The sequence below is a fragment of the Girardinichthys multiradiatus genome, chromosome 5 (genome assembly GCF_021462225.1).
Source record: "Girardinichthys multiradiatus isolate DD_20200921_A chromosome 5, DD_fGirMul_XY1, whole genome shotgun sequence".
Taxonomy (NCBI): Eukaryota; Metazoa; Chordata; class Actinopteri; order Cyprinodontiformes; family Goodeidae; genus Girardinichthys; species Girardinichthys multiradiatus.
The window spans coordinates 22,671,123-22,693,240 of record NC_061798.1 but is presented as its reverse complement, the minus strand read 5'-3'; positions in this window follow the sequence as shown (position 1 = coordinate 22,693,240).

The following is a 22,118-nucleotide window of genomic DNA, read 5'->3' as shown; positions in this document are numbered from 1 at the left end:
TCAGGAATAATCTGTCCCTCCTGACTTGGTGTGAGAAGCTTTCTTTTAACTTGGTTTTGTGTTTTATTTTATTTTATTTTATATTATTGATTTATTGGCTCCCAGTGCCTCTCAATTTAATTTGACCCCTGTTCTGTGTTTGGTTACCACACAATATCAAATATAACCCCAAAACTCTACACTTTACAAAGCAAATTTAAATTTAAAGGGGTGTACTTTCTTCTTACCATGAAAACCAAGCCCTGATACTAAATACACAACATATACAAGATGGGCTTTCTCAGTTTACTTACTTTTGGCCACAAATCATTCTCCCTTGAGAACGATTTAAGCCTGAAACCTTTCAGGTAAACGTGTGTTGATTGAAGATAGACCCGTTGAATTACATAGAGTCCTCCAAAAGGCTATCAGTGTGAACACTGTGAAAATGATCAAATGTGCAGGTCAATCTCTAATGCAAGATTGGGGGAAACCAAGAACAACCTCTTTCATAAAGAGGATGAAGCTTGAAGAACAATTTGAAAAAAAGAGGACAAATAATCAAAAACACATGAAATAAAACAAAAATGGGTCAATAACATTTGCTTGAGGTCACGAAGTATTTGTTTAGTTAGTCATCTAAGGCTGAGTTGAGTTTTGATCTTCATGTTTTGAGTTATTTCTTTGCTGGTTTTGTATTCAGTTAGTTGTGGTTTTTTATTTTTTACTAATGATTTTCATCCAGTAATCATCTCCCCAGTATACAATCATGTGATAAAGTCAAGACACTCTATGAGAGCATGTGCCTTTTTCTAATAATATTTAAAATACATCTTCAGATCACTAAGAAATTCCTTAAATAATTGTGTAAAAAACTATTTCTGGAGAGGAATAAATTAGGACACCCCAATATTTATTCCCATGTAAATGCCTAAAAGTACACACAGGGGTATCACATTAGGTGCACATAATGAGAACATTGTAACTCAGCATTTTGAAGAGGATTTGCCTTGTTCAAACCTCCTGACTGTTGAAATGAGAGTGAACACCATGGTGAGATCCAAAGAGCAGTCTGAGGCATTCAAAAAGAAGATTGTAGCGTCAGCTGGAATATGCTGTAGGGATCAGGGAAACAGCGCTAGGCTGGTTTAAATCTTATCTGTCTGACAGATTCCAGTTTGTTCATGTAAATGATAAATCATCTTTAAACTCCAGGGTTAATTGTGGAGTACCACAGGGTTCAGTACTTGGGCCAATTCTCTTTACTATATATATGCTTCCAAAAGGTAAAATGATCATGCAGCATGGGATAAATGTTCACTGTTACGCTGATGATATTCAGCTTTACTTATCCATAAATCCTGATGAGCCCAACCAGTTAGATAGACTACAAGCATGTCTTGAAGATATAAAAACTTGGATGACGTTAAATATTTTGCTTCTAAATTCAGACAAGACAGAAGTTGTCATCTTTGGACCGGAGTCTTTAAAAAAGAAACTGCTTAGTCAATCACTTAACCTGGATGGCATTAAATTGACCTCTGATAATAAAGTAAAAAACCTTGGTGTTATTTTTGACCAGGACATGTCATTTAAATCCCATATTAAACAGGTTTCTAGGATTTCCTTCTTTCATCTCCGGAACATTGCCAAAATTAGAAATATCCTATCCAGGAGTGACGCTGAAAAACTAGTCCATGCATTTGTTACTTCAAGGCTGGACTATTCTAATTCTTTACTATCAGGATGTCCACAAAATGCAGTTAAAAGCCTTCAGCTGATTCAAAATGCTGCAGCAAGAGTTCTGATGAAAATTAAAAAGAGAGATCATATTTCTCCTATTTTAGCTTCCCTTCATTGGCTCCCTGTTAAATCCAGAATAGAATTTAAAATTCTCCTCCTCACATATAAAGCCCTTAATGATCTAGCTCCATAATACATCAGAGATCTGATTGTTCCATATGTTCCTAACAGAGCACTTCGTTCTCAGACTGAAGGTTTACTGGTGGTTCCTAGAGTCTCTAGAAGTAGAATGGGAGGCAGATCCTTTAGTTATCAGTCTCCTCTCCTGTGGAACCAGCTCCCAGCTTTAGTCCGTGAGGCAGACACCCTGTCTACTTTTAAGGCTAGGCTTAAAACTTTCCTTTTTGATAAAGCTTATAGTTAGAGTGGCTTAGTTTATCCTGAGCTATCTTCCTTATTTTTTACCTCCGTCTTCTTCCCTCCCTGTTGATTGGAGTAAGGGGGAGTCAGGTTTAGCCTAAACCGGCTCAGTTATGGTTGAGGTGCAAACACACCCTCCATTTCTGCTACCTGTATGACCCCTTCTCTTTTCCAATGGATATAATCAGTCTGACAGAGGGAGGTATCCCAATCATTGTGGTTTTTAGTATAACAATGACCATCAATGGGACCGTTTGTGAGGTGCTTTGACTCGACATTGTTGTAAATAAGCGCTGCTTAATTAAATAATCTGAACTGAAACTATCTGTGTAGTTATGCTGCTATAGGCTTAGGCTGTTGGAGGACATAACGACCACTTTCACCCTCTTCGCTACATTCTCACACTACTCTGCAATTTTGCATTGTTTGCTGTTATTTCAGCTTTTAACCTTGTTCTCTCTTTTCTCTTCCTAGAAGCTTCCTAGAAGATCCTTTAGTTATCAGGCTCCTCTCCTGTGGAACCAGCTCCCAGTTTTAGTCCAAGAGGCAGACACCCTGTCTACTTTTAAGTCTAGGCTTAAAACTTTCCATTTTGATAAAGCTTATAGTTAGAGTGGCATAGGTTATCAGGGAGGGAGCCTTCATCCCTCCCTCTTGTGCAAACACACCCTCCATTTCTGCTACCAGCATGACCCCCTCTCTTTTCCAATGGTTATAATCAGTCTGACAGAGAGAGGTATCCCAATCGTTGTGGTTTTTAGTATAACAATGACCATCAATGGGACCCTTTGTAGGGTGCCTTGAGACGGCATTGTTTTAAATGAGCGCCGTTTAACTAAATAACGACCACTTTCACCCTCTTACATTCTCACACTACTCTGCAATTTTGCATTGTTTGCTGTTATTTCAGCTTTTAACCTTGTTCTCTCTTTTCTCTTCGTAGAAGCTACACCTGGCCTGGCTCTGTGTCTGCCTGTGACACCTTTCTGGAGAGGGGCATTGTCCAAGTTTCTGCTGGCAACAACTTAATGCTCACCCTCTACCGATGATCTACATAGCCCTGTCTTTTAGTGTTTAACCCTTTCTCTCTCCTAGACATGGAAATTGACTGAGCTTTTACTGTGACTAACTCTATGTGCTCTCTTTCAGACTCTAACCTTGAAAACTGGCTCAGAGTTTATCTGTTCTTTCTTTCTAGATGAAACGACTAAAGGAGCTACATCCATTAACATTTACTTTTCCTTCCCATAGAAAGTACTCCTGGATCAGTGCTTCTGTGTTCTTTTTGTGTCTCTGCTCTGTTCTCTCAAACCCCCAGTCGGTCGTGGCAGATGGCCGCTCACACTGAGCCTGGTTCTGCTGGAGGTTTCTTCCTGTTAAAAGGGAGTTTTTCCTCTCCACTGTCGCTACATGCATGCTCAGTATGAGGGATTGCTGCAAAGTCAACGCCAGTGACTGTCCACAGTCTCTACATGCTCATCCAGGAGGAGGGAATGCTACAAGTCACTGACTGGATGCAATCTGCTGGGTTTCCTTAGACAGAAAAACTTTTTATCCAATCCGAATAAATAACTGAATCTGACTGCACTGTTCAATTGTTAGGATTAATTGGAATGTATGTACCTGACTGTTGTGAAGTGCCTTGAGACAACGTGTTGTGAATTGGCGCTATATAAATAAAACTGAATTGAATTGAATTGAATAGTAATGACTTAGTCTCAAATAATTTCAAATAACCTGTTTCACTGTATAGAAAATCACCATGTGGAGGACACTAATTACTGTTACCATACATAAACACCTACAGTATTACAGAAAAAGAACATGAAGCACTGTGTTGGAAGTGTCATGGTTTGGGGATGTTTTATTGCAGCAGGACCATTAATTATATTGTGCATCAGAGGGAGCTTAAGGGAAATGCTGCAACTGGATACAAACATGACAATAAGCCAAATGATACTAGTAAATCTACTAGTAAATTCAGTTGAATTGTACAAGTGTTTGCTGTATGCCGCACTAAAAATGGAACATTTTACAAATTATTTCTCATGGTGCAGTTTTTTTTACTACTTTTAAGATATGATATGTACATTTGATTGTTTTGTATTCACTTGTACACCTTTACAGGATGTGTACTATGTATATAGAGATAGAGAATACACAATTTTGTTTACTAAAACTAAACTAAAACCTTTTTCAATTTTTGTCGAGTAAAACTGGACTAAAACTAGCACCATTTAAAAGGGACGGAAACAAGCTTTCCAAAGGTATGGGATTTATTGCAAAGAAGCATTGTTTCAACAAAGAAATATTCAACCAAGGAAGTATGTTCTAATATTTTGCGTCAACTTTAGTAGGGATGGATTGGAAAATGAGCCAATCACTGCAAGAGTCATGGAAAACTGGTTTAAAGTTCCTTAAAACTTTCTATAATTTTGTTTTCATTTGAAGCAATTTAAAGACCAGCTTCACAAATATTTGAACCAGGCGTGACTTATCACTGAAACTTCCCTTTGTACTCCCCTGTGTACCAAAAACCCTGACTACCACTCTGCTTAACATCAACCAGCAAAGCCCACAAGCAGAGTGACAAAAAAGGAGACCCCCCCCCCCCCCCGCCCCGCTCCCCGTTGTGTGTGTGGGGGGAGGGGGGTGGTGGGTTGTAACTGGCACTGTTGTGTTGCTGACCAGTCAGGGCGGCTTAGTGCTTTAGGAATGAATGGAATGTTATTTTACACACTCCACACTGGTTTTAAAGTGAGATGGTCCATCCATTTTGGTTTTCAGCTCTGACCTTGTGAGAACGACTTGCAGGTTTTTCGAGGCGGGGGAGTGTCCAGCTGTTTTGTTTTGTTAAAATATTGGTTACCTCCATTAAAAAAGCTCCAGTCTCAACTTTCTGCTTTCTGCTCTGTTTGTTATGGGTAGATTCAGTAAATATAACACCATGTAAAGGAGCAATACAGACAAAGTTCGACTTCTGTTGGTAGGCAGTTATCAAGATTGAAGAACAGAGTTGTTTTTTAGAAAGCCAGAGTGTTTACTGAGAAATGGCCTAAGCTGTTTTCATTCAATCTGCTGGTGCATGCACATACAAGGCATAAAAGATCATCTGTTGTTCAGTCTCGAACAAGGGAGAGACGTAATTCTTTTCTTTTGTCTCCATCATGCCGGTTTGTCTGCTCACGACTTCAAGTGTGGGTGGTAAAGAATGAGTTTACACAAAGGACATGCACATGTGTAGAACAAACAGACAGGCTCACGTTTGGGAAGCCAGTACTGGAAGAAAGTGTTGGGTCTGTGCTTCTGTTGCATCACAAACCAATCAAGGACATGCAGACCAAACAAACCCAGGCAGGAGAAATGTGTTTAACCTCATTTGAACATTTCCACCCACAATGACACCACATTCCTCTTCATCCTACATTTTTATTTCTTCCTCTGAGGGAGCCACGTCAACTTTTGCAGCGTTTTGGTCATTCAGGATGCAACATTCGCCCTGAGGACCACCCTCAGTCATATGACTGATGATGCCCAGGATTGGTGATGCGGTTCTCCAAGGGTTCTTTGCTTCTCTGGAGTTTCTACTCCTGATACCGGAGCGGCAGAAAAAAAACCTAAATACAGTCCCCTGTCATTCCCACTGGAGAGGTTGCCAGGCTGTTGCACCAGACCGTCTGCTGTTAAATTTTTAATGTACACAGCACTGCCTCTGAGAGTGAGATAAAGAGAGAGAGAATCAGGGTGCCTGATATATTGTTGAGCCACAACGAGGGGGGAGAATTGCATGAAAGGTGGGAGGATGGCTGAAAATTCAGGAATAAAAGGACAAAGGAGAGAAACCTCACTTAGGTGCACAAGGATGCTTGTCCGCTGTCCAGATGTTTTCTTTCAAAGCAGCCATCATAACACTAAGGAAAACATTAAACACATCCATCCATCCATTCATTCATTCAGTGTCTCACCCACTTATCCTTGCTGTGTTTTGCTGGGGGTGTGGGGCTGGGGGGGGGGCAATGCCTCTCTCTGGCATTGACTGCCAGAGAGAGGCATTGACTGCCTCTCTCTGGCAGTCAATGGGTGAGATGCAGGGTGCACCCTGGACATATCGTCAGTCCATCGCAGGATTTCAAATTATGAAACAGAATTTCATTTTAGACAAAGTTAACTTTAATAAATACAGGACGCACTTTTCAAATGATGATTTCCTTTATTGGGAAAAACAGGAATTTGCGCATCTCATTACATCAGAAAAAGAACATCTTAGTAACAGGCAAACATAGTGAGACAAATGAGCTCCTGTGCCATGACCATAATCTTGCCACTTGTCCTCGAAAACCCTCCAGTGTATTTTTTTTATATTCTTGAACATTTAAAGCAAATAAAATATGATAAATGTATATAAAGAAGTGTAGGAAATGTAAAATAAACAGACAAAAACAGAAATTCTAGAAGGAGCAGAAAGAAGCAAAAGCTTAAGTGAATTATGCTTCTTATACATATTCATTGCTCTACAATATGGAACCTAAACACATATATTTTATAAAATATATGAAACATTTCAAAGGGTATGAATTTGAAAAAGACTGATTACATCAACTGTTTCGTTAAATCCATACTTTGACTTTTAATTTTTCCAGGTAGTGTGCTGCAATGGCTGCTTTTTTATACAGGCATGTTGTTGCTAGCCACATTTGCAGCACACATAACCTCTGTTTACTCTCTCTGCACAGAGCTGTGACAGTCTGAAACCTCTGTCTGGATCAGAAGAGGTGGCGACCACAGTCACCATGGAAGCTGGAGAGGAGGAGCACCTATTTTTCTGCAAGGTCAGCAGCTTTAGAGCAGGGAAAATCAGGAGAAGTTGCAACAATTTTATGTTTTCCTTTTTTAAAAGCTGATTGTAATTATCAGATTTCATCATATAATGCTGGATTTATGAGGCAGATGAAGAAACACAACAAACAATTCAAGAAAACTAAAAGTGGGTAAAATGAGGAAACATATATTAATCCAGCAAACAACAAACAATGATGGCAGACAGAGAAGTTTGGTGGTCAAGGCAGGTTACTTCACATTAGGTTTCCAGCATGGGAGGTCACACATAAAAGAAAAACCTCAAAACAAAAACATTATCTTGGAAAACATCTCCTGCTTCAGGAGGTCTTTCCAGCTCACAGCCCTCACCACCTTTAATGACTATTTGAAGAAACTTGGAAAGTGAGAGTTAGAACTTATAATTTCCTGTTGGGTGTAATAAAGTATTATTGAACTGAACAAAATATGAATTAAAACTATGGACTAACATGAACTAAGGAGCTGTTAAACAGACTAAGCAGGTGTGTGATAAACCAGGCATGAAAGAGAAGCAGGAAACAGGACGAGAGACTTGAAAAAATGCAAAATAAACCATAATGAAAATCTAACTTGCAAATGACTACAAAATAGCCCAGCAAAATGTGTACAATGCCTTTCAAAAGTATTCTTGACCCTTGAACTTCATAAAAATCTGGTGACATTACAAACACAATCTTAGATATATTTGTTGGGATTTTATGTGACAGAGCAACACAAAGTGGGGCTTTATGGTACATTTCCCAATCTTTAAGTGTCTCAGACCATCCAGCAAAAAGGGTTGGTCAAACATTTATTAAAAAAGCAGTAAAGATGTTTATAGAAACTTTGAAGCAGCCTAGATACACAGCTCAGGTAGGATAAGTATTAGGGGCTAACTGCACTCTACAAATCTGGCCTTCATGGAAGAGTGACAAAAAGAAAGCCATTGTTGAGCCATAGGAAATCCTGCAAAAAGATCGAAGATATAGTTTCGTACCACATTTCACCAGCTTAGTTAAACCAGAGCTCCAACAAATCTCCAATGAATGCACTGGGGTGTGAAGTGAAAACAAAATAAATATACTGGATTAAAAAAAAACGGCTTTATGAAATATAACAGGAAGTAAATTGCATAAAACTGCAAATTACGAATCAACTAAACCCAATTAGGTTCAGTGAAATCAATACATAAAACACCAAGGACAAAGTCAAACCAAGAACCACAGAGCATGAACTAAATGTGAAAGAAAGAGGCTCTCAAGATTCCTACTGGTTTAAAAGAGTGACTAGAAGAAATTGAGGCATGTTTGCATGAAACCAACAGAATGACAAAGGTGAGATGCACTAATAGCAAGGATAAAAAGCCACAAGAGGAAAAAAACAATCCAGTAAACAAGACAAACAAACAACACACACTCACCCAAACATACCATGATCACAAAAGATGCTGGGTGATTATGCTTATTAGGGTATGATGAAATGTAAATGCCCTCCACCATTATGTGAGTTCTTTCTTTTCAGAATATGGTAATTTCCAAAGTGCTACATATACATCTCAATGGTAAGGTGAGGTAAGTGTATTTAAATAGCACTTATCAGTAAGGAGACACTCAAAATGGTGAACACACACATAGGTATTACTGATGTCTTCTGTCTGATGACCCAGTACACAAAAACATGCACACACTAAGCTCACCACTGCAAAAACAAATGCTTTTTCACAACATGACTCTACAAGCATATGGTTGCCTCCACAAACATAAGATGAAAACCTGTAGCACATTTTACATTCTGGACTGATTTACTGATGGACCTTTGTAAACAATGGGGATTATAGGACGACAGTCAAACTGCTCAGCGGCATCTGATTTTATGGACAGTACACACACAACTACGTCTGTCAAATCAGCAAAGTGCACACAAATGATCCAAAGTTGCATGATAAGTCAGAGGTGAAACAAATCATATTAAAATGGTGGCCCACGTTCAATGTCAATAATGTGTTGGAGAAAACGAAATGTATGTGTTTCTGCACTGAAGCAGTTTGCCGACATGTAAGTAAGTCATCCTGCATGCTTTTAGGGGAAATTTCCTCTACATTCAAATAGATTTATATACATTCCAGCCAAAGCAAATATTTCCAAAGACAATAGCTGTGTGTTGATTGGTCAGAAAAGATCCCACCTGCTGAAAAATGTAGGTAGTTTTGCAACAGGAGGAGAAAAAAGAGAAAATAGCAAATGGCTAAACTGCAGGCCAGGGAAGTCAAAGAGGGTATAATTCATCTTCTCTTCAAGTAAGGTCTGCCTAAACATCTCACAATTTTTTTTTTATCAAATAAGTTGTCTAAATTGGGTTTTAAAATAAGCTGTGGCTTTAAAAAAAAATATAGAACACAAATACTTGTGGAACATTGCAACATATGCCCAGGACTTTTTATTGCCTTATTCTCAGCCAGTCCTTGTTGGATTTACTGGTGTGTTTTGGGTTATTGTTGCATGGTCCAGTTCTACTTCAGCTACAGTGTAGCTCACCACTGTTAGTGTGTGAATGTGTGGATGACTGATTGTAGTGTAAAGCGCTTTGGGGTCACTGGGGACTTGATAAAGTGCTATATAAGTGCAGGCCATCAACGAGATGATCTCACATTCAACTGATACACCCTCTGAAAAATAGTAAAATGTATGATGATTTCTGTAATGGTAAGCTGGACAGATTCTGCTCCCCAAACCATGACACTTTCCCCTCCACGCATCACTGTTGGTATGAGGCTCTTATCCTGGAATGCTGTAGTTGGTTTAAGTCAATTATGTCCTCTGTCCTGATGTCCAAATAATTTTGCTTTAGACTCATCTTTGCAAAAAACATTTCTAAAGCCCTGGTCTTTGTCCATGCTCAGTCTGGTAAAGTTCAGTCTGGCTGTCATGTTCCCTACTTGCACGGCTTCAATTAAGGGCAAACGTTTGCACTGCGTCTGATTGTATAGGCATACATTTTACAGTGGCTTGTAAAAGTATTCATACCCCTTGAACCTTTCCACATATTGTTACATTACAACCACAAACATAAATATATATTTTATTAGAATTTTATGTGAAAGACCAACACAAAGTGGTATATAATTGCGAAGTGGAAAGAAAATTATACGAGTTAAAACATTTTTTACAAGAAAAAAATGAAAAGTGCGGTGTGCAAAAGTATTCAGCCCCCTTTACTCTGAGTGCAACCAATTGCCGTCAGAAGTAGCTTGATGATTGCTAATGACAAAATAGAGTCCACCTGCGTGTAATCTAATCTCAGTACAACTACAGCTGCTCTGTGATGACCTCAGAGGTTGGTTAAGAGAATATTGGGGAGCAAACAGCATCATGAAGTCCAAGGAACACACCAGGCAGGTCAGGGATAAAGTCGTGGAGATATTTAAAGCAGGCTTAGGATATAAAAAGATTTCCCAAGCTTTGAACTTCTCACGGAGCCCTGTTCAATCCATCATCCGGAAATGGAAAGAGTATGGCCTAACTGTGAACCTACCAAGACAAGGCTGTCCACCTAAACTTACAGCCCAAACAAGGAGAGCACTGATCAGAGATGTAACCAAGAAGTCCATGGTGACTCTGGACGAACTGCAGAGATCCACAGCTCAGGTGAGAGAATCTGTCTACAGGACAACTATTAGTCGTACACAGCACAAATGTGGTCTTTATGGAAGAGTGGCAAAAAGAAAGCCATTGTTAAAAGAAAACCATAAGATGTCCCGTTTGCAGTTTGCCAGAAGCCATGTTGGGAACACAGCAAACATGTGGAAGAAGGTGCTTTGATCAGATGAGACCAAAATTTAACTTTTTGGCGAAAATGCAAAATGCTATATGTGGCGGAGAACTAACACTGCACATCAGTCTGAACACACCATCCCCACTGTCAGATATGGTGGTGGCAGCATCATGCTGCATGGGTGCTTCTCTTCAGCAGGGACAGGGATGGTGGTCAGAGTTGATGGGAAGATGGATGGAGCCAAATACAGGGCAAGAAAACCTGTTGAAGTCTGCAAAAGACTTGAGACTGGGGTGGAGGTTCACCTTCCAGCAGGACAGCGACCCTAAACATAAAACCAGGGCTGCAACAGAATGGTTCAAAACAAAACAAATTAATGTGTTAGAATGGCCCAGTCAAAGTCCAGACCTGAACCCAATCGAGAATCTGTGGCAAGGTCTGAAAACTGCTGTTCACAAACGCTCTCCATCTAATCTAAATGAGCTTGAGCTGTTTTCAATTCAATTCAGTTTTATTTATATAGCGCCATTTCACAACACATGTTGTCTGTCAGGTACTTACATTCCAATTAATCCTAACCATTGAACAGTGCAGTCAGAGTTAATTATTTATTCAAAGTTTTTCTGTCTAAGGAAACCCAGCAGATTGCATCCAGTCAGTGATTTGCAGCATTCCCTCCTCCTGGATGAGCATGTAGAGACAGTGGACAGTCACTGGCATTGACTTTGCAGCAATCCCTCATACTGAACATGCATGTAGCGACAGTGGAGAGGAAAAACTCCCTTTTAACAGGAAGAAACCTCCAGCAGAACCAGGTTCAGTGTGAGCAGCCATCTGCTACGACCGACTGGGGGTTTGAGAGAACAGAGCAGAGACACAAAAAGAACAAAGAAGCACTGATCCAAGAGTACTTTCTATGGGAAGGAAAAGTAAATGTTAATGGATGTAGCTCCTTTAGTCGTTTCACCTAGAAAGAAAGAACAGATAAACTTTGAGCCAGTTTTCAAGGTTAGAGTCTGAAAGAGAGCACATATAATTAGTTACAGTTAAGCTCAGTCAATCGCCATGTCTAGGAGAGAGAAAGTGTTAAACACTGAAAGACAGGGCTATGTGGATCATTGGTAGAGGGTGAGCATTAAGTTGTTGCCAGCAGAAGCTCGGACAATTCCCCTCTCCAGAAAGGTGTCACAGGCAGACACAGAGCCAGGCCAGGTGTAGCTTTTAGGAAGAGAAAAGAGAGAACAAGGTTAAAAGCTGAAATAACAGCAAACAATGCAAAATTGCAGAGTAGTGTGAGAATGTAGCAAAGAGGGTGAAAGTGGTCGTTATTTAGTTAAATGGCGCTCATTTAAAACAATGCCGTCTCAAGGCACCCTACAAAGGGTCCCATTGATGGTCATTGTTATACTAAAAACCACAACGATTGGGATACCTCTCTCTGTCAGACTGATTATAACCATTGGAAAAGAGAGGGGGTCATGCTGGTAGCAGAAATGGAGGGTGTGTTTGCACAAGAGGGAGGGATGAAGGCTCCCTCCCTGATAACCTATGCCACTCTAACTATAAGCTTTATCAAAATGGAAAGTTTTAAGCCTAGACTTAAAAGTAGACAGGGTGTCTGCCTCTTGGACTAAAGCTGGGAGCTGGTTCCACAGGAGAGGAGCCTGATAACTAAAGGATCTGCCTCCCATTCTACTTCAGCAGTGGCAGCATAACTACACAGATAGTTTCAGTTCAGATTATTTAATTAAGCAGCGCTTATTTACAACAATGTCGAGTCAAAGCACCTCACAAACGGTCCCATTGATGGTCATTGTTATACTAAAAACCACAATGATTGGGATACCTCCCTCTGTCAGACTGATTATAACCATTGGAAAAGAGAAGGGGTCATACAGGTAGCAGAAATGGAGGGTGTGTTTGCACCTCAACCATAACTGAGCCGGTTTAGGCTAAACCTGACTCCCCCTTACTCCAACCAACAGGGAGGGAAGAAGACGGAGGTAAAAAATAAGGAAGATAGCTCAGGATAAACTAAGCCACTCTAACTATAAGCTTTATCAAAAAGGAAAGTTTTAAGCCTAGCCTTAAAAGTAGACAGGGTGTCTGCCTCACAGACTAAAACTGGGAGCTGGTTCCACAGGAGAGGAGACTGATAACTAAAGGATCTGCCTCCCATTCTACATCTAGAGACTCTAGGAACCACCAGTAAACCTTCAGCCTGAGAACGAAGTGCTCTGTTAGGAACATATGGAACAATCTTATCTCTGATGTATGGTGGAGCTAGATCATTAAGGGCTTTATATGTGAGGAGGAGAATTTTAAATTCTATTCTGGATTTAACAGGGAGCCAATGAAGGGAAGCTAAAATAGGAGAAATATGATCTCTCTTTTTAATTTTCATCAGAACTCTTGCTGCAGCATTTTGAATCAGCTGAAGGCTTTTAACTGCATTTTGTGGACATCCTGATAGTAACGAATTACAATAGTCCAGCCTTGAAGTAACAAATGCATGGACTAGTTTTTCAGCGTCACTCCTGGATAAGATATTTCTAATTTTGGCAATGTTCCGGAGATGAAAGAAGGAATGACAGGAAGGATGACAACTTCTGTCTGGTCTGAATTTAGAAGCAGAAAATTTAAAGTCATCCAAGTTTTTATTTCTTCAAGACTTGCTTGTAGTCTATCTAACTGGTTGGGCTCATCAGGATTTATGGATAAGTAAAGCTGAGTATCATCAGCGTAACAGTGAACATTTATCCCATGCTGCATGATCATTTTACCTTTTGGAAGCATATGTATAGTAAAGAGAATTGGCCCAAGTACTGAACCCTGTAGTACTCCACAATTAACCCTGGAGTTTAAAGATGATTTATCATTTACATGAACAAACTGGAATCTGTCAGACAGATAAGATTTAAACTAGCCTAGCGCTGTTCCCCTGATCCCTACAGCATATTCCAGCCTTTCTAAGAATATTGTGATTGACTATATCAAATGCAGCACTGAGATCTAACAGGACAATTACAGACACAAGTCCATAATCTGAGGCCATAAGAATATCATTAGTGACTTTCAGCAGAGCTGTTTCAGGGCTATGATGAGCTCTGAAACCTGACTGAAACTGAAACTTTTGAAAAGAAGAATGTGCAAAATTTTCAGTCACTAGATGTGCAAAGCTGGTAGAGACATACCCTAAAAGACCTGCAGCTGTAATTGCAGCAAAAGGTGGTTCCACAAAATATTGACTCAGGGGGTCTAAATACTTTTGCACAATGCCCTTTTCAGTTTTCTATTTGTAAAAAAAAAAGAAATCATTCATAATTTGTCATTCCACTTCACAATTGTATACCACTTTGTGTTGGTCTTTCACATAAATTTCCAATAAAATATATTTATGTTTGTGGTTGTAATATGACAACATGTGAGAAAGTTCAAGGGGCATGAATACTTTTACAAGGCACTGTATATCATTACTAGCCAGAGCCAGCTGTAGTTCCCATGATGATGTTTTAATGATGACATTTAATGGTCAGTATTGTTATAACTGATTTTAAATATCCGTGTGTGCAAATGTGTTTGAACAACATGTGAAAAGATCTCCGCTTTTGCATATGATTGCATGTTTTGCAATAGTTATGAAGCCAGCAGCAGATACCAGCTTACAATGGTTTTATACTTGTTAAAGAATAACAGCAAAAAATACGAAATATAATACTTTAAAATATATTAAACTAGACAATCCAACATGTTTTTCTTGTTGTGGTAATAATGTATTTTAAATGCAGCTCATTTTATACATATACTGTTTAATTATTTCATTAAAATAAGAATATTCCATTGTTACCTGCATATGATCATTTACTCACTGAACTTAGTTGTTTCGAAAAGAATAGAATCAAGTCAAATAGAAACCATTCGGATGACTTTGAGTATAATTACAGTGATGCTAAGCAAAATACATGAAATTAATTTAAACACCACATCTTAATGTCACTGTGAAAACATATTCTAATTGATATATATATATCAATTAGAATATACATATATATTCTAATATATATATATATATATATATAAAGTTATTTTTAATAATAACGGTTTGGTCTAATAAAGACTGAGTCCATCTAATGTTTTCACATTTAAATAATTGGGTTTTTAGAGTGCTGATGCACAGCAATGTGGCAGACCAACTGCTAAGTTTAGATAATAATACATGTTTTTGACTTCATGACAGCATCGAGACATTTCCACACGGGTCAACTGGAGAAACAGCCTAACTGACTGATGTCAACAACACGACCACACACTGACTCACTCATCAGTCACAGAAAATCCTTTAATCACTGTTATTCCACATTTTCTTGTCATGTCATCATTACACAAGGAAAAGAGAACAATTAAATAGGATTGATGTTTCTGCACAAACAGAAAAACAAAAAGCGGCTCTTCTTTTATCAAAATGTCTTTATTTTAAAAGGGAATCTTATTTACAGTCAGGGTTGATGTGATCAAGATGTGTGAGAAAGGTTTCTTACAGCTCCTCTCAGTGTTAATGAAAAAGGATGTTGCCATGTTGTAAGGCAATGTTTGAAACTAATGAAAGTGGTTCTGAGGAAGACTCAGAAACTAAACTAGCCTGAAAGAACAAAACCCAAACTTTAAATGGGTGGGCAAAGGTTTAGGATGTTTGCATACAATTTCTCTAAAAAGTGAGTACAACCATCAAATTTTTTTATATTTTATCATATGTTTTCATGGGATAACATTGCAGATATAACCATTTCCACTGTTATACAGCTTCTATAACAGTGGAAATTTGCTGTCCCCTCAAAAAATCTCAACACAACCATTAATGTCTAGACCCCTGGCAACAAAGGTGAGTACACCCATAAGTGAAAATGTCCAAATTATGCCCAAAGCGCCTCATCTTCACAGGTTGCCACTGGAATCCTCTTCCAGTCCTCCATTAAGACATCACAAACCTGGTGGATATTAGAGGCGTTGTGCTCCATCACATCCTGTCTAAAGATTCCCCACAGATGCTCAGTAGGGTTTAGGTCTGAAAACATGCTTGTCCAGTCCAGCACCCCTCAGTTTCTTTAACAAGGCAGTGGTTGTCTTGGAGGTGTGTTTGGGGTCATTATCATGTTGGGATGCTGCCCTGCAGCCCAGTTTCTGAAGGGAGAGGATCATGCTCAGCATGTCATAGTACATGTTGGCAGTCATGGCTCCCTCAATAACTCTGGCTCCCCCACAGCCGGCAGCACTTCTGCAAACTCAAACCATGACTCTCCCACCGCCATGCTTGACTTTAGGCAAGACATACATGTCTTTGTACTCCTCACCTGGTTGCCGCCACACATGCTTGACCCCAGGTGAACCCCTCGTAATCGTACTCGTACTCGTACTCGTACTCATTGTCTTCCGCTTTATCCGGGACCGGGTCGCGGGGGCAGCAGACTCAGCAGAGACGCCCAGACGTCCCTCTCCCCAGACACCTCCTCCAGCTCCTCCGGGGGGAGCCCAAGGCGTTCCCAGGCCAGCCGAGAGACATTGTCCCTCCAGCGTGTCCTGGGCCGTCCCCTGGGTCTCCTCCCGGTGGGACATGCCTGGACTGGAATGCCTCCCGAGGAAGGCGTCCAGGAGGCATCCGGTATAGATGCCCGAGCCACCTCAACTGGCTCCTCTCGATGTAGAGGAGCAGCGGCTCTACTCCGAGCCCCTCCCGGATGGCCGAGCTCTTCACCCTATCTCTAAGGGAGTGCCCGGCCACCCTACGGAGGAAGCTCATTTCAGCCGCTTGTATCCGGGATCTCGTTCTTTCGGTCATGACTCAACGTTCATGGCCATAGGTGAGGGTAGGAATGTAGACTGACCAGTAAATTGAGAGCTTTGCTTTGCGGCTCAGCTCTCTCTTCATCACAATGGACCAGCACAGCGCCCCCATTACTGTGGCAGCCGCACCGATCCGTCTGTCGATCTCCCGCTCCATTCTTCCCTCACTCGTGAACAAGACCCCAAGATACTTAAACCCCTCCACTTGAGGCAGGAACTCCCCTCCAACCTGAAGAGGACAAGCCACCCTTTTCCGGTCGAGAACCATGGCCTCGGACTTGGAGGAGCTGATCTTCATCCCAGCCGCTTCACACTCGGCTGCGAACCACCACAGCGCATGCTGTAGGTCTTGGCTAGAAGGGGCCAGCAGGACTACTTCATCTGCAAAAAGAAGAGACGAAATCCTCTGGTCCCCAAACCAGACCCCCTCCAGACCCCCTCCAGCCCTTCGATGTCTCCAGTCGAGGTCAGCAGCTCCCCACCCTCACTGTAAACAGTGTTGGAGAGGCACTGCTTCCCCCTCCTGAGGCGCCAGACGGTTTGTCAGAATCACTTCGGGGCCAACCGGTAGTCCTTCTCCATGGCCTCACCGAACTCCTCCCAGGTCCGAGTTTTTGCTTCTGCCACCGCCCGGGCCACGACACGCTTGGCCTCACGGTACCCGTCAGCTGCCTCAGGAGTCCCACAAGCCAACCACAGCCGATAGGACTCCTTCTTCCATAAAGTAGGTTAATGAGTGAAAATGGCATTTTAACTCCACCTGTTCATCAGTTAATCAAACGTTTTACACTATTGCCGTAGAAAAATCTGCCGATAAATCTGAATTTGATGCTGCTTTCTTTAAACCGTTAACCCTGTCATGACCCCTTGAAGGCAAAGGCAAAAAGGCTTTCCATTGTTGAATGTGGCAGGATTTCTGAGCCGCACAGGCAAGGCCTCGCACCATAGTCCATCCAGTAACGCAGTTATCTCTTAAAAGATCGAGAGGGTTTTAAGACGAAAAGGTCACAACTGAATGTAACTTATGCAGAATGGTAGAATCATACGGACTGTCTGTGAAGACACAGGCAGATCCACAACCCAAATAAGGCCCTGACTGATGCTGACTGCAGCTCCAAAACCATAGGACAGTATCTGTGAGTGAAGGACCTAAAAAACAAGAAAAGGTCTTCAAAGGACACGCCCCAAGGCACAAACTTGCCCAAAGATGGAACGCCGTAAGGTGGAATAGAGTTTTACTTTTTTACTTGAAATCAAAATTTTCTGTATAGGTTTCCAACTTCCCATTTGAGATCTTCAGGGACGACTGTGGCGATTGGAAAATTGTGTGCTCAGTTCCATTGCCATCCCCTGTCACATAATGACCGCTTGGGCAAGGCTCTTAGCCCAAAGGTTGCCTAATGATCTGTCGAGGAATGTGAACAGGTTTGTGAGTGTGACTGGGTGAATGTAACTCTAGTGTAAAGATGCTTTTAATGGTGCTTTTTTGTAGCAAAGTAGAGCAGGTTCCATTATGATTTCAATTCGGTTTAATTCAGTTTATTTATATAGCAACAATTCACAACACATGTGGTCTCAATGCACTTTACAAAGTCAATTCAATCAAATCGTATGAAGGGATGCTTTGTGAGACTTTAAAAAAAAAGTAGACCTTCAGGTTGTGCAGGGTTGTTTAACCATAGCTGGCCATGTTGAGTGTTGCACCTATTAAGAGCCACTGATTTAGGGAAGAACAGCAAGCGAGGTATACAAAAGATGTCAGTTTTTGACAGTACCGGTACATGCCCTTCATGAAGCCATCTTCTCCACATGGAGCAACGTTCCCATCAACCTACTGGAATCCCTTACATCAGGCATGTTGAAAAACATTTCTGAAGTGATCAGCCAGAGAGGTGGAGCTATTCACCACAGTGTGCTTTTTTTTTTACACATTTAGCTTACTTTTTTATTATTACCATAAACCTTTAGTTAACTGGTGAACAACCTGTTTGAGTTTATATGCTGTTTTCAGTGAATTGTCTACTCTACTTGTTTTGGCTGTTGCTCCTATTTCTTCTGTTTGCGTTTTAAAGCTCAGCTTGAGACCTGCTTAAGAGCCAAATACTTGTACGTAACTTTTTCTCCGACCTTGGGATTTTTTATCAGAAGTGCATCATCTTGAAGACCAACGTATACACCACACAGGTCAGGGATACAGTTTTGGAAAAGTTAAAAGCAGGGTTAAGTTACAAAAAATAGAAAAGCTTTGAACATCAGGTGGGAAAACTTGTTGAGAGGAAACCTAGGAGCAATGCTCTCCTTCAATCTGGCCAGATGTGAACTGCATTGAATAGTGGAAGAAAAGAAGAAAGCCCTTGCAGAAAGAAAGACATAATAATTTCCTGATCCACTTTGCTACAAGCAAGAAGGAGCTCTGGTCAAATGAAACCAAAACTGAACCTCTATGGCCAACATACAGAATGGTATGTTTGGAATAAAACTAATGCTGAAAACACCCTTTCCACAGTAACACATGGTTGTGGCAGCATCATGCTGTGGGGATGCTTTCCTGTGACTGGGACAGGGAAGCTGTTCAGAGTTTAGTCAAATTCCAAACCTAAATCTGCTGAAAATTACTGCTGTTATTCATTTAAAAGATGGCCAAAACTGATTTCGATGAAACACTAATCTATGTTTCAAAATATTTTCTGAACTGTTTTCTTGTCCTTTCATAATGTCCCGGACAGTCAAATTTAGTTTGTGCTGTTTTCTTTAAAATTAAATAAATGGTTAGGGTCAAAACTTCACTGTTTCCACCATCTATATGAAGCCTTTTCTCAACCCACTGAAAGAACTGTGCCGCCATGTTTACCTGCTCCAGATCAGAGGTCAAACTCTATGAACTGAACACACTTATGGTGCACATTTCATGATGTTTTACAGTAAACGATCTAAAGCTAATTTTCAGGGGAAGGTAAAAACAGCAGGAACTAGACTGCAACAGAGTGTTTACAACCGATCAATGAGTGTATGCATTTTGTTTTTCTTATTCCTCAACATTGCAACTTACGCTATCAATAAGTTGACATTTTTTCTCTCCACCCTCATTTGTTAGATTCATTGACAAACTGTTAAGTCATAAGTAAAACACATTAGACAAGTATAATTCAAGATTCAGTTTCATCTTTCGTAGAATGCTCTTATTTTATTAAGAATTTATTATTTACCTTCCAGTTGATATTGCACCACATTGGGAAAAGTAAAAAGAAGTAGGAAACTGCTGCTACTTTAATCATTTCAACCAGACCCCAGAGGTTTCTGATTAAAAGTTAAAGTCCTGTCCTCTGTTTTCCACATTTGCATTGTTAAGAAGGACAACCAAACATGACCATAGAAAGTTCAGTTTGTTGCTCTGGTGGAGAGTAGAGCAGGTGAGGCTGGTGAATGAAAGCTCTGCTCTGCTCCGCGACTTTAGTGGGCATGCGTTTTCAGGAGCGGGTTTGTGTGTGTTTTAGCTCCTCCTGCAGAGTAAATGAGTGTGAGATGAGACTGAGGCAGGAAGAGGAGGGGAAACATGGAGGATAAATTCACTATGTAGCCTCTGCTGGCTGCCTGCAAATCCTGAACTGGACTGCAAGGATAGATAGATAGATAGATAGATAGATAGATAGATAGATAGATAGATAGATAGATAGATAGATAGATAGATAGATAGATAGATAGATAGATAGATAGATAGATAGATAGATAGATAGATAGATAGATAGATAGATAGATAGATAGATAGATAGATAGATAGATAGATAGATAGATAGATAGATAGATAGATAGATAGATAGATAGATAGATAGATAGATAGATAGATAGATAGATAGATAGATAGATAGATAGATAGATAGATAGATAGATAGATAGATAGATAGATAGATAGATAGATAGGTAGGTAGGTAGGTGGGTATACGGCCTTTTTATTTATTCATTCAACAGGTTGTTTTGTCTTGTGTTTCAACTGGTTAGTTGGTTAGACAGTGCACCCAGTGTCTTCCTTGTGTGTCTGTTTTGCATAATTATTGATGGGTGGCATCATCCAGATCTGTGTGAGGAGGGAGCCGAGGAGAAGAGATTGTTCGTTCCATTTCTGTCTCCTCTCCCCTGTGATAGTCCACAGACCAGATGTCCAGTTTGGCATCAACTCGCTGCCAGCGTTATGTTAGGCATGAGGAGGGGTGTACAAACACACATGCACATGCAGACACATTATCGCACTGAGAGCAGAAGAGGCTGTAAAAGAGCACTCATCCATCTGTCCGTCTCCGCTGCACAGAGAGCACATCAGCATGTTTGTGTGAGTTTGAGTCTAGAAATCTGGCTGAAAGCCTGGCTGAAATGCAAATAAAAGGCTTCGTCTGGTTTTTAACACCTTACCTATCATTATATTTAGAGATTACGGTTGACTAAAAGCTGCGATTCTTACCTTCAATATACACATTTTAACCCTCCAGACATCTTACATATCTATAGAAAGCCAAATTTGTTGTTGGGTTAAAAACATGAATAACAGATCCCAAATAACAAATACATAGATATTATTAATTACCAGCAAGATATATAAAAGTAAAAAAAATATATTTAACTCAAGGGGAGAGGGGTCCAGAGTTCTGGTCATGTGACCTATAGAAACTGGTGGGGAGATACTCTATGTATTTAAAAGTTATGAAGTAAATGCTAGCGTTTGTCCATTCAAATCCCTATAGACAAAGACCAAGATCTTGTAATGTAGTCTGAACTAAATGTGGAGTCAATAAAGCCAGACTGAAAGTGGTGTGGCCTCAGAAACTTTGGTGATTTGGTCAGAAACATGGCGGTGCCATTCTGTACAAACTGAGGACGGTCCATGGGATCCTTTGTTCAGGAAGCTAAATGATTTATTTCAAAGACTCAACCCATGAATAACAATTTCCAGTTCTGATTGTGAGAAAATACATTTTAAATTAGCTTAATGAAAGACTTAGCACGTGAGGCTAGAGGACATCTTTCATTTTCAGCCATCAATCCTTTAACACAATCTAAGTACTTATATAGGATATGTTGTAGACCTGATGAGCCTTAAAAGGGATAACTGAATATCATCTGTGTAGTTCTGATGTGAGACATCTTTGTCTCAAGTGCTTAAAATGTCCCAAAGAGGGAGCAAGTAAACCAGAAAGAACAATGGGCCCAAAATCACAACCCTGAGCAACACCATAAGGAAGTGGATTTATAAAAGACATAGAATTTGAAGTAGCCAGACTTAATGACGATCAGATAGATGAAGAAAAAAACCACTGATATTCCTGCCCACTATTATGTTTTCTGGCTAGGTACAACATACATTAAAACCAAAACAAATGCAGGCTTTGTACATTGGAAATTATTGGCATGTACATTTCAAGGGGACATACAGTCATAGCAAAAAGAAATTTTCCATGACAGTCAATACAATAATGAATTAAGTTAAGTACATCTCACGATTCAACTGAGATGTATAACCACCTTTAGCATGATATTCGAAG